Source organism: Anopheles maculipalpis, chromosome 2RL (genome assembly GCF_943734695.1).
Source record: "Anopheles maculipalpis chromosome 2RL, idAnoMacuDA_375_x, whole genome shotgun sequence".
Classification (NCBI taxonomy): Eukaryota; Metazoa; Arthropoda; class Insecta; order Diptera; family Culicidae; genus Anopheles; species Anopheles maculipalpis.
The window spans coordinates 35,991,223-36,003,795 of NC_064871.1; the positions used below are offsets into that span (position 1 = coordinate 35,991,223).

At 42.2% G+C, this 12,573-nt stretch overlaps 1 protein-coding gene across 1 annotated transcript in view; it reads right to left on the reverse strand.

The window, feature by feature from the left end:
* LOC126557614 (acetylcholine receptor subunit alpha-like 1) overlaps nucleotides 1-7,480 on the reverse strand; it is a 43,520-nt gene extending 36,040 nt beyond the window's left edge. The window contains exon 1 of the mRNA XM_050213456.1: nucleotides 7,345-7,480. The gene's annotated coding sequence lies outside the window, so the exon portion shown is untranslated. The remainder of the gene's footprint in view (nucleotides 1-7,344) is intronic.
* Between the last annotated feature and the right edge of the window lie 5,093 nt (nucleotides 7,481-12,573).

A 12,573-nucleotide genomic window follows, 5' to 3' on the forward strand; every position in this document is an offset into this window, starting at 1 on the left:
TTTCCGACTCGTCCAAACTTTCTTCGACCGTACCGTTCCACGGTACAGGTCTGAGTGCTTGGAAGGAATCCCTGAGCCATTTGCATAACGAACGAGCTCCGACGTTTCAGTACCGAAACTCCTTTTGCAACACTCGACGATTTCTCACAGATGGGACTCGGTCTCAGACAAACAAAGAGCCTCCGGCGGCCTGCCTTACCTTAACCCTTGGCCAACGAGTACCGCTGAGCGTATCTCTGCCAGCGTCAAGGATTTCTCTTTGTATGTACGGTCCATGCTTTTCATCCAACAGACTGCAATTGCATAGAATGTTGCACTAATTGAAACTGGCTCCCGGTGAAAGCGAGTCCAAATAAATCGCACTTCGCAAACAATGATTATTACCGGCTCCGGTGGCATCATGTTATGTTTACCCGTGCTACTGTTACTCATTTCGAAGCTGACCGAAACTTGTACTACAAATTACACTCTGCCCACAGATAGTTCGATCCCTGGGTACAAGCAAAGTTTCCCTTACCCGTGGGAAGGGAATTGTCTCAGCAGCTGTGCTGCTTGCTCACTATCAAAACGATAGCTTTCCGTCTGAACTGGTGAGCATGTGAGCCGCATCTCACCGTCCATTGGCTTCGTCTGCTGCTCCCACCTCATCCTGATACCATAAATCCTGATGGCCAGCTCAGTTGAACTAACTTAATGATTAATGATGATACTCCGCAAACCGCGCGTCTGGGTGTCGCAGCAACATTCTTCCCAAAAACCCCAAAACCGTCACGGTAATCCTCGGACAGGAGAATGTCCGTTGGATATTTATGTGGCAACAGGACCAAACACAACCATCCCATCCCACGAAATCCAAAACGTGACTGTATTGGCTAACTTGGCCGGCAGGAAAGGCTGAAAGAAGATTCCGGCTTTTTTGAGGCATATCGTGTACGGTGCGTGCGTTTCGCGCGAGCAAATTCATTAATTTTACTCCACTCGGTTGTCATTCATTGCGGTTCATCGTGGAGATTTATGTGCTTGGTCGAAAAGTCTGCCGTGGCTGGTTGGCACAAATTAAATGCCTGTACCTTCCAAGGAACGATGTGCAGAGCAATCGTTTCGCTATCTCGAGTTGAATGGTTTGCATGAATTAATGACATTAATCTGTACAAAATTTCAGAGCTGCTTTGAAGGAATATCAGCAAAGAAAATCAGCTTTATTTTGTGGTATTTTGCTTTTAAGATTACACTCGTGAGCAGGTCAGTGGCTTGTGTTCGTAAGATATCCTTCAATTTTTTGTTATTCGTTTGATGCTTTGAAACGTTCCAAAGAATACTCCTATATAGGACCAAAGCAAACAATTTTCATCAATCCCTAAATTAAGAACAACCATCTGCATGTTCCTTCGACGAAACATAACGCATTCAATCGCATAAAGCTGAGCAGAATTTTTCTAAGTGCTTTCATAGATAAATCACTTGTAATCTGCTTCAAAAGCTTAAAGTTATCAAGTGACTAACTGCCCTGGTAGCCTACTCGACATTACGAACAAAGCCGGAAGTAATGATCAAGTCTTTGATTTATGAAACAATCTATCGCACTTCCACTCTGCTTGCCGAGATAAGATTGTGTGATAAAATTCACACTCGTACATCTCAATTTGTTCCTGTCCTGGCGCGCCTCGTACCAGCCACTAGTGCCATCGACGCCAGATCAGCCCACCCAACGCTCACGAACGCGGAAGGGCCTATGGGAAATTGCAATGAGATTTTCGACCGTCACCGGAAGCTGGCGTCGGATTTAGAGCGATTTTCAAGCCGAGAGACGGTGAGATTGTGCGTAAATTAAATATGTATGATGCGGCGATAAATTTATCGATGGCGTGTGCGAACAATGCCGCATTAAATGTGCCTGCAGCGAGCGTGCCTGTATGGTACGGGGTGTGAGCCTACAGCGATCCTGCGATCTACCGGATCGGCGAATCCGGTTATGCCGTCGAAACAGCACCCGCTCGTACTGGTGAGATGTACGGCGATGAACTTGCTGTCGGCCAAGCATGACTGGGCTTTTTTTTTTCATTGTTCACTGTCATTCAGTTCACTGGATCATTGCAAGTTTTAGCTGAAGTCGAATTATTCGAGTGTTTGACGCGCAACTCCACCAATCACAATAGATGATGCACATTCTAGCCGTTTTGTGTTTCCGTTTTCCAACATCATGAGATTATTTAATGGTGTGATTTGGCAATCTCCCTGTAGAACAACACTATTTGCAGCTGAGGGTAAAGAACACAGTTCGCACTCGATTTGTATTGTTGTTAAACTACGGTGAATACAACAAAGCGAAAGCAATAAAATGTTGTTTCTGTGAGAATTGATAACGTATGAGAGTGTTCTGATTGGTATTATAAGCGACAATTGAGTGTTTTCCTGGAATATGTCACTAATCGTTTGTATTGAATTTTATTCGAACATGTTTGATAAGGTCAGTTCGTGTCAAGTAATCAGTTAAAAAAAAAAAATTATAAATTATAACTAAACAAACTTTATACCATCCTTTTATGTATTTAACACAGTTACTTTAACATACTCTGAATTTTCATCAAATTTTAAGATTTAATTTATTTTAATATTTCATGAATCATGCTTCTAAACCTTACCATACGGCGCAAAACGTTAAATTTTAGATATAGTAGATGGAAATGTGTTAAAATCTGTCAAATTTTTAACATGAAAAGTCAAACACTTCGGGATGTGTTTACATGTTTCGTGTTTACTGCTTATCATTACTCAACTGGACAACAGAACAAAGTTTTTTAGATTTCAGACTTAAGTCATGAAAACCTCCAGTTACAGGTAAATTTTATGAAAAAAGGAATAATAGATACAATCAGCAAGGTAAATCGATAAACAAGAAAATTATTACATATTTGCATCAAAATTTAGGCGCATGCATTAATATAAACTCAAAGCATCCGAAATTAAACGAAAATAGAAAGATTATCTTTCAATATCATTGTTATTTCCATGCACTAACTCAAAACACCAGGCGCCTCCATACCTAAACTCACTGATTTTCGTGGACCATGCGCCTCCATCGAAATTATTTTGAACTAGATTTTTGCTCATTACTTTAGTAATAAAAAAACTTAAACACTTTGGAAACTTTAACATAGGCAAACCAACGTCTATGAGTCTATTGGAAAATAAATAAGAAAAAAACTAACTTTATTTTTTTTAATTTAAAGAACTCTGCATCAAACTTTGCTTGATTACACATAAACTCAAATAAGTTTGCCTTCATAACAAAACGAATAACAACCTGCACGGTGAGCAGAATAATCGAAATATTCATGCAACGTAACTCAGCTATCAGCATACCTCTCAAAAAAGCCACCAAGGTACGTTCAAAACACATTTAGCCCTGTGGGAATCATATAACTAACGTTGAGCCAAAGTATGAACACAGATGGAAAATACTAATCGTGTTGCAAATAGATTGCCAGCAAAAAAAAAAAAAACAATGCCATTCAAAAACCCACAAGCATTATCCATGAAAAGATCTCCTTGCGTTCAAAATTTATTGCATTTGATTATGTTAATGAGAATAAATTATTTTCATAATGATCCAGCACTGTGGATATTTCATGACAAAACGACCGTTCAGCCGGAACAGTTCATCAAACAAAGCACCAGCTGGTGGGTTTTCAATGGAATTGGTGATGGCATGGAATCTGCTGTAAAAAAGTTGCCGTCTGGAGTGATGTTAAAAGGGATAATAACCTTTGTGTGGTTAAAATATAAATCAAGTTTTTAATGAATGATAAAATATCCAGAAAAAAATGCTATACAAAAAAAGGCTAGTTTATATTACTGAAAATTATAAATGTAATAACACAGAATACACGAAGTTCAAAGTCCTCGAGTTTTTACCAATCAATAGCGTTCGAAAGCAATATCGTCCCAATTTATTCATGGATTAGCACACTTCACCATTCACCCCACCGACTAACTCTAGCTAATCATTGCAATGATTCACTTCAGCATGATCCACTGGCGACAATCATCGCAAGGATATAAATTTTCATCGTTCATCTGCTGTGACCATTGCCACGTAGTATCTGCCTCCCTTTGCCTAAGAATGGATTGTCAAGAGCTATGAGATTTACTTCACATTATCCACGTTTCTTTTGCATGCGGTTTCGAATCACCTTTTTTTTCTCTTCGGCACTGAAGCTGGCGCCCAGTTGTCCATCGATTTCAACAAGCCATTTATGGATCGAAGAGAGTAAAACATACGAGATGAAACGAGATAAAGACAGAGAGAGAGCGAGGCTGCTTAAAAAAGGAACCAGAGAGAGAGAGAAGAGAGAGAAAGAAGCGTCTCTGGAAAAGCACTCTAATTTAGGTAAGGCTGAGGGTGCTCGATTGGGACTGGTATTGTACACAAAAACACATACACACAAACACTCACACAGATACCAACGAAAAACAACAAAGTGAACAAAAGTTTCAAGTCTGAGGGAAGTTGTTTCGGGCTGAATCGAAACTCAGCCTGTATCATTATGATAACCTTCCGCCCTGCAAAATAGAAGGAAAATTTCATTCTCTTTCTCTCTCACACACACACAGAAACCATTCGATGCCACAGTAAGCTGTACTATATGCCAGTAAAGAACCATCTATACCGTCGCTACTTTATTGAAACTTGGATGTGAAAAAAAAAACATTCCACGATCGCATAAACTTGGAATGAATGGCAAAACGTGTTTGAGCATTGGTTTACCCTTACACTGAGCTTCATTATCCATAATAGATTTGCCCACCCCTCTTGAAACGCGGGCTTCCTCCTCGACCACCCCATAAAGCATCTTTGGCGCGCTCGGCTAGCTAGCGTCAAAGTGTTTGTTCAAGCGATAATACATTGGAGCGATTTGCTTCGCATTTTGACTGCGAGAGATAGAACGTACCGAACAACCACACCCATGATGCAACGCAGTAACGAAGCGTTCATTAACACTTGAACGGTACGTTTCCATGTATGTATTTTCCTTGGTATGTGTGAAGATAATCAAGATCAAAACTTCAAAAGATGAATCGCAAATGACTTCAAATTGGCAGCAATAATGCAGTCGAGAAGCTTTACGGCTAATTAAGCGATGATTAACTACCAGATTTTAATTTAATTAGTTGATGGGCGTCTGCATATAACTCTTCAGAATATAGCGGGCAAAATATATTCCGGGAAAATAGATCTAATGTTTCCTTATGAATTGAGTTAAGAAATCAATCGAAGAAATCAAAGCAGAGTGAATATATTGCGTTGCCATCATATGACTAAACTTGAATTGAATGTGAACCTCGGAAATATAATAACCAAGGAAACAAAATGAGCATCTTACTATTGCTTTGGAAACACTGCAATGAAATAAACATTTTACCAGATCGAAGGAAAACCTTAATCGATTAGATATCTATACAACCCTGTATAATTCTATAATGTTTGACTCATTTTAAATGACAGCAATCAAAATGAACACCCGCTTTCTAAAGCGTTAAGCAATCGATGGAAGGCAAATGAAACTGAATGCACACGAATGAAGCAAGGACGGATCGTCGCGTAGCTAAAAAAAAATCCCAAGCCCAACCCAACCGATATCAAACATTTTGCCTCCTTTTCGCACAGATTTATGAGCATGAAGGACATAATAAAATCAATTCGATAAGAAGCTTTTCTCCGAAACATTCGCCGTTAATTCAATACGCGGAGCAAGCGTGTAGGAGACTCGAAGATACACATGGACAGACCTTACTCCCTGATAGCAAGAAGAGGAAGTAGTAGGAAACATAATAGAAAAAAAACATCGCTTGATATCTAAGAACGATATCTTCATTCATTTATTCAAAATAATATGAGAATTGGAGGAAATTTTTTTTTTCCAACCATCCGCAGATATTAAGATCAAGGGAAAAAATATTCTTTTAAAGTCTACTTTTGTCTTGGACCGCTTCTCGAATATACCAAATGTTTTCCCATAAAATATAAAATCAAATATGTTAGTTCTTTTAACCAATATTTAAAAAACATGTTAAATTCCAAAGTAATGCTTATATACCTTATACATTCAGTTTTTGGCAAAACCATCTGACCGGATTATGTAAAACATAATTCTTCTTGCGCTTTACTCCCGTGGCTTTTAACAGTCTCTTACCAGTCAATGACTTCGAGCCATTTGGACATGTTACACTAACGATGGACATACGAAAAAGAAAACAAAGGAAGCTGATGATTGAATTTTGTTTTGTTTTTATCAACCGCAGCGAAAATGTTCGGCTGATGGTAGACAACCGCAATGCTCAAGCGGAGGCTTATCCGGTTTCAGGCTAGGCAAAAGTCTTGGCAGTTCTGTTTTTATTAATGATGCCATAGATTTGATCTTGAAAATTGAATTGGAAGACGAATTACAATTTAACGAGATGCTTGCTTTTTTGTGAAGCAGCTTTGGATTAGTTTGATGTTTGAAAGCGGGACGTGAGGCAAAGACTAAAGTAAAAGGACTTTTTGGGGTTTTGGTTTCATAACAGATAAACAGGAAATCATTATTGTATGCACGCAGGAATCATTTTCGAAGAAAAAGTTTTGCGAAGGATTTTTCCATTGCCAGAATTAATGCATTGCAGCCAAGAAATAAGATGACACGAAAGAAAAAAAAAACATAACTTTGAAACTGTATGCACTCGTGCACTTGCGTCGGTAGAGTGCTCTACGTCCATACAACTTACCACCCACTTGCAAAGCCTATGTGCACTTGAATTCAAGTACCAGAATTTGACCTCGGAATTTAGATTGCAAAACTCAACCGTTGCCAAAGGCACTCTCTGGCATTGCAATGCGTATCTGCTCGGAAGAAATTGTTTACCCCCAACGAAACGAACTGACCGCAGAAACCCGTACCAAAACAATCTCGGGTGCCCTGTGGAGTCAGGGAAAGGTGGTTGGTACCGGTGCCGAGGTGCATCTGAAATACGAACTCCAAGCGTGTAGGCGATGACCCAGACCGTACGGACGAAACATATTAGTTGCCTTGGGCAAGACAAAAACTATGTTTCGAGAGATAGAAGAAACTAAAACAACTTGGCGACCAGTGGAACTTAGTTGCCGCAGCCAAAGGAATTCGGCCAACTGTTTCTCGCTCTCTCTTTCTCGCGCTCTCTATTCCTCTCATTAGCTCGACTTGGCGAACGAAACGCTTGGCCGTCATCATTTATATTCATTTAAGAAGGTCCTTGCAAGGCATCTGCCTGCTAGAAAAAAAAAGCGAATTATGCGAAAACTATACATTTGAACGCAGTGGTACTTACGGTCGATCCGCAAACCGGTGCATCGCCTGCAGCTGGCAGCCTAGCGCCTATACGGAGCCTCCTTCTTAAGGAAGGCGGCACCTTTGGCACCTTCGTTGAATGGCGCCGTTCTCAGAGCCGTCGCGTCCAAGTTTGTCTGCAACAAATCTGTACACTCAGGCGAACCCACCGAAAGACACTGTAGCACCCACACACGCACACGCAGTTGACACCAGCGAGTGAGTGGTGGAACAGGCCGATAGGACGTGGGATTGTTGTGTAATCTTTATCAAACGGATCGCGAGACAACTCCTATGCAGGACTTTCCCGAATCACCAACACACACACACACTGCGCTGTTCACCACCACACGCACGCACGCACAAACACTCACTCTGATACGTTTCAGATGGACGATTTGTTGATGATATTCCGCGGCGCTAGGGTAACTATGGGTAACGAACTGACACGCAATGACAGCAGCAATTAATGGCAATGAAAATGGCTGCTAGTTATTATACTTCAATCACTTTCACCGCCACCGTTGAGGGTAGTTGACCGTTTGCCTTTAATCCTTGAGTGATCCATCGGCGCCCCACCAACGATCGGGAAGAATATTTTAGCGAAAGAATGCACACAGACACACTCACACACACACACGCACAATAGCTTCAATAGTATACCGATGACACATGAACACTCACAACGCACAGATACAAACAACACCCATTTACGATGGAACAGCGATAGGGGGTGTAGGTCGCAGCAGCCCAACAGGTCGGGGTTTTGAGATTTGATTGTTTGGACACTTTTTTTGACACTGATCGAACGCGATACTCACAATGTGATTATTTTAAACATTATCATAATAATATTTATGAAATAGTAATATCAATCAATCGCTTGCTGGCATCAATTCCTTTTTTAACTTATCAATTTTTTCCGCCTCTTGTAGTTTAGCTAACTTTAGCGAGCTTGCATACACACTGTTCGAAATCGGTACGGTAGGAAATTTGTGTTATTTTTACGAAAAGTGACGTTTGGAATTTTCATGCTAGTTTTAAAATTATTCACTACAAAGCACCGTCCGTCGTTGCTCACGCTGTGCAACGGGGTACGTTCGCGCTGGGCATCGCGCTTACCGCGAGCGATCGGGCTGCTTACTTTGCCGAGTATCGAACAGCACCAACGCTATCCCGCAGCTTTGCCACTGACGTTTGCACTAAAACACTGTCTAGTACTGTCACTGCCATGCAATGCATCGTCGATCCACCACATGTGTGCAGGATGGCAAGCACATTCTTTAAGCGACGGAAATTCCAATCGTCTTTATCTCACCTCGCTGGAAAGCCGTGGTTTTTAGCTGGAAGCTGCTGGTTTGCCATACCCAAGCACGGTGTGACAAGAAGTTGTGGCGCGATATTTATTTTTTGGGGTGAACTTCAATACCAGAGTAGATAACGGATGGCTCTGGTGGGTGAATTTTATCGCTTCCTTGCTGGCGTTGTATCCCACTTTGCGTCTTTAGTATATTTAATGGAATGACGGACGATTCGATTTAAACACTAAATTGGACTCCATCTCTGTCCACCAATTCGTCTGTCGTAGAGAGTGCCTTGATTTACGTTCCAATTGACTATTATCTGCGAATGAAAAAAGACAAGAAAAATGTAATTAAGAGAGAGGACAAAGATCGACTATTTAAAAGCCAATTAATTAGACAAATGGACTAAAAGGTAATGAAGCAAAATATTGGCAGTGAACTAAAGAACAAAAAATAAACATAAATGTGAAGTAGGGAAACGAGATAGCGATATCGTGGCGAGCGCCGAGTGAGCGAAGGGGGGTATTTAAGCGGCGCGCGCTGCTGGGTCGGGAGGTCAGTTGAACGCGAAATGTCGAAGGTGAAGGACGTGCGAATTGGAGAATAAATAAAGTGAACTAAACGAAAGTCACCCATCTTCTTCTTTTGATGTTTAACTGATTCTCACATGGGGGCTCAACCGGGATACTGTTTTCCCAAACGAGTGAGGCTTTTGCGATGAAAGCAATCGGTGCGATATAGTGTGATGTTTCGTGAGGCTATTTTGTGATTAAATAGCAAAAAACTGTGAGGCCTTTTTATGAAGGCAAATAGTGAGACGTTTTGTGAAAGAGATGAACAGTGAGGCTTTCGTAGCAATCCGTGCGAATCAGTGAGGCTTGTGAAGCAATTAGTGAGGCTTTATTTTAGCAACCAGTGAGAATCCGTGAGGGATAGCGAGGCTTTCCGAAGCAATCCGAGTGAAGAAATTTAGCGAGGCTTTACAGCAACCTGCCTGTGAAAATTCTGTGTGAATTTTACGAGTCAACTAGTGTGACATTTGTGCGTGAGTGCGGGAAGCCGCGAGAAAATTGTGTGGTAGTGTGTGTGTCGGCTTTGTGAGTGAAAGATAGAGAGAGATAGAATGGCAACGGTCAAGGAGCTTTGTGAAGATTTCACGAAGATTGGGTTGGTGCGCGAGTGTGAGAGGCTTGGCCTAGAAACCACTGCAGGAAAAGTGGAAATCGCGAATCGAATTGTGAAATACCGAGCGACGGTTGCGTCAGGGGACAACGCCGGTCCGTCCGGGAGTGGACACAGAGCAGAACCAGCTAACGCCATAGACGACGTCGAAAACTACGCGGGTAACCAACCGTACGAGAGTTGCGATGATGATTCCGAGGAAAAAGCGGATCTGGATCTTCCGGAAGAAGGTGATAGCTTTGTTGCCGAGGATGACGATGAAACGGAAGAAGACCCTTTTCAAACTGCTGTGCGAATCTCGACGCCTAAACGACCGCAACGCGTTTACGCATTTCGAGATGTGGAAGATAGCATTGAGACGTTTGGAGCAGAGGATGGGCACGATGTGCGTATTTGGCTGGCACACCTCGATTCCGTATCAAAGTCAGCAGGATGGAATGACGAACAAAAGCTAATCATGTTACGTAAAAAGATGACGGGAATCGCAAGAAAGTTCGTGTCGTCTTTGCGTAATGTGCAAACTTATGCGAGATTGAAAAAAGAGCTGATCACGGAATTTGCTCCATTTGTGAGGTCGAGTGATGTGCATCGGATTCTCGCAAATCGGAAGAAGGAAACGGCCGAGACGATGCGAGAGTACGTTTACGAAATGCAACGAATTGCTGCCCAAATTGATTTAGACGAACCAAGCTTGTGCGAGTACATCGTGAACGGTGTGACCGACGATGATTTTTTCAAATCATTGCTGTACGAGGCGCAAACAATTCGAGTGTTAAAAGAAAAGTTGCTCAATTTTGAAAAAGTGCGCATGGCTCGAAAGAAGAAAACGACAGATAAAGAAGAAAACAAACGAGTTTTGTCATCCAGTAGCCGCGTTGACAAACGGGCGGAGCAGCGATGCTACAATTGCGGAAACAAAGGACACCAAGCTCGCGCGTGCGCGCAGACACAGGGTGGTCCGAAATGTTTCTCGTGTCGTGAGTACGGTCATAAGGCGAGCGAGTGTGCGCGGAACAAAAGCGTCGTTCCTGCGAAAATAAACGTGACGGAAGAATCGGTGGGAATGGTTGATGTCGTGTTAAACAAAACATCGGTCAAGGCATTGTTTGACAGTGGAAGCAACCAAAACTTGGTGACAATAGGTTGTTACAAAAGAATCGAGGGATCACCGCTGATCGATACTTCGATGTGGTTCCAGGGCTTTGGTGGCATGAGAACAAAGGCGATCGGCATGTTCACGGTGGACGTTACGGTGGATGATAACGTTTTTAGTGGTGTGCGATTTTTTGTGGTGCCAAATGAAAGCATGTCTTACGATGCAGTATTGGGCAGAGATTCCTTGAACTATTTTGAAGTTACGATGACAACGGCGGGTGTCAAAGTCAGGCCATATGGTTCAACGGATGAAATGTTTTCTATTGTGTGTGACAATGAAGACAATTTGGATGTGTCTCCTCGATTTTCGGAAAGAGTAAAGGCTGTTATTTCGGGGTACAAACCTGCGGGAAACGTGAATAGTCGTGTTGAGACGAAAATTATTTTGCATGACGAGACGCCTGTGCGTTCGTCGCCAAGGCGTTTTGCTCCGGGTGAAAAGGCGGTGCTGGAGAAAACAATCGACGAGTGGTTAGCCGCGGGAATAATTCGAGAAAGTGAGAGTGATTTTGCGAGTCCGGTAACGTTAGCGAGAAAAAAGGACGGTTCCTTACGCGCTTGTGTTGATTATCGCGGACTTAATCGAAAAATGATTAAGGATTGTTTTCCCATGAGGAACATAGAAGATCAAATCGATCGCTTGAAGTCAGCCAGAGTTTTTACCACACTTGACTTGAAAAATTCGTTTTTTCATGTTCCTGTGGAAAAGTCGAGCCAGCGGTACACAGGCTTTGTTACCCACACAGGCCAGTACGAGTTTCTTAGAACGCCTTTCGGGTTGGTCAATAGTCCAGCGAGTTTCAGCCGGTTTGTAGCGGATGTGTTTCGGGAATTCATCAAGAGTGAGCGTGTGTTGGTGTATGTGGATGATTTAATAATTCCTTCATTAGATGAGGAAAGTAATTTTCAAACGTTGAAGGAATTGTTAAATGTCGCGAGTGAGAACGGTGTGCAGTTCAATTGGAAAAAATCGCAATTTTTAAAGGATGAAGTGGAGTATCTCGGGTATGTGATTCGCAACGGGTGTTATCGCATAGCGCCGAGTAAGTTGCGATCGGTTCAGCTTTTTCCGGAACCGAAAAATGTGAAGCAGCTACAAAGATTTTTGGGACTTACGAGTTACTTCCGAAAATTTATTGCTGGTTACGCGACAATTTCGAAGCCTTTGACAAGTTTGCTTCAGAAAGGTGTTGAGTTTGTGTTTAGTGAAGAGGAGCGTTCGAGTTTTGACGAGTTGAAACGGTGTTTGGTGACCGATCCGGTGTTAAAGATCTACGACGAAAGTGCCGAAACCGAGCTCCATACGGACGCGTCAAAGTACGGTTATGGTGCTGCGCTTATGCAGAAGAGTGACGATGACAAGTTTCATCCTGTTGCCTTCATGAGTCAACAAACATCAAACGCGGAGAAGAATTATAGTGCGTATCATTTGGAAGTGCTAGCGGTGGTTCGCGCTGTTGAAAAGTTTCGTGTGTATCTCTTAGGCATCAAGTTTAAGATCGTTACAGATTGTGCAGCGTTTGGGCATACTTTAAAATCGAAAGAACTGTCGGCAAGAATCGCGAGATGGGCTTTGATGCTCGAAGAGT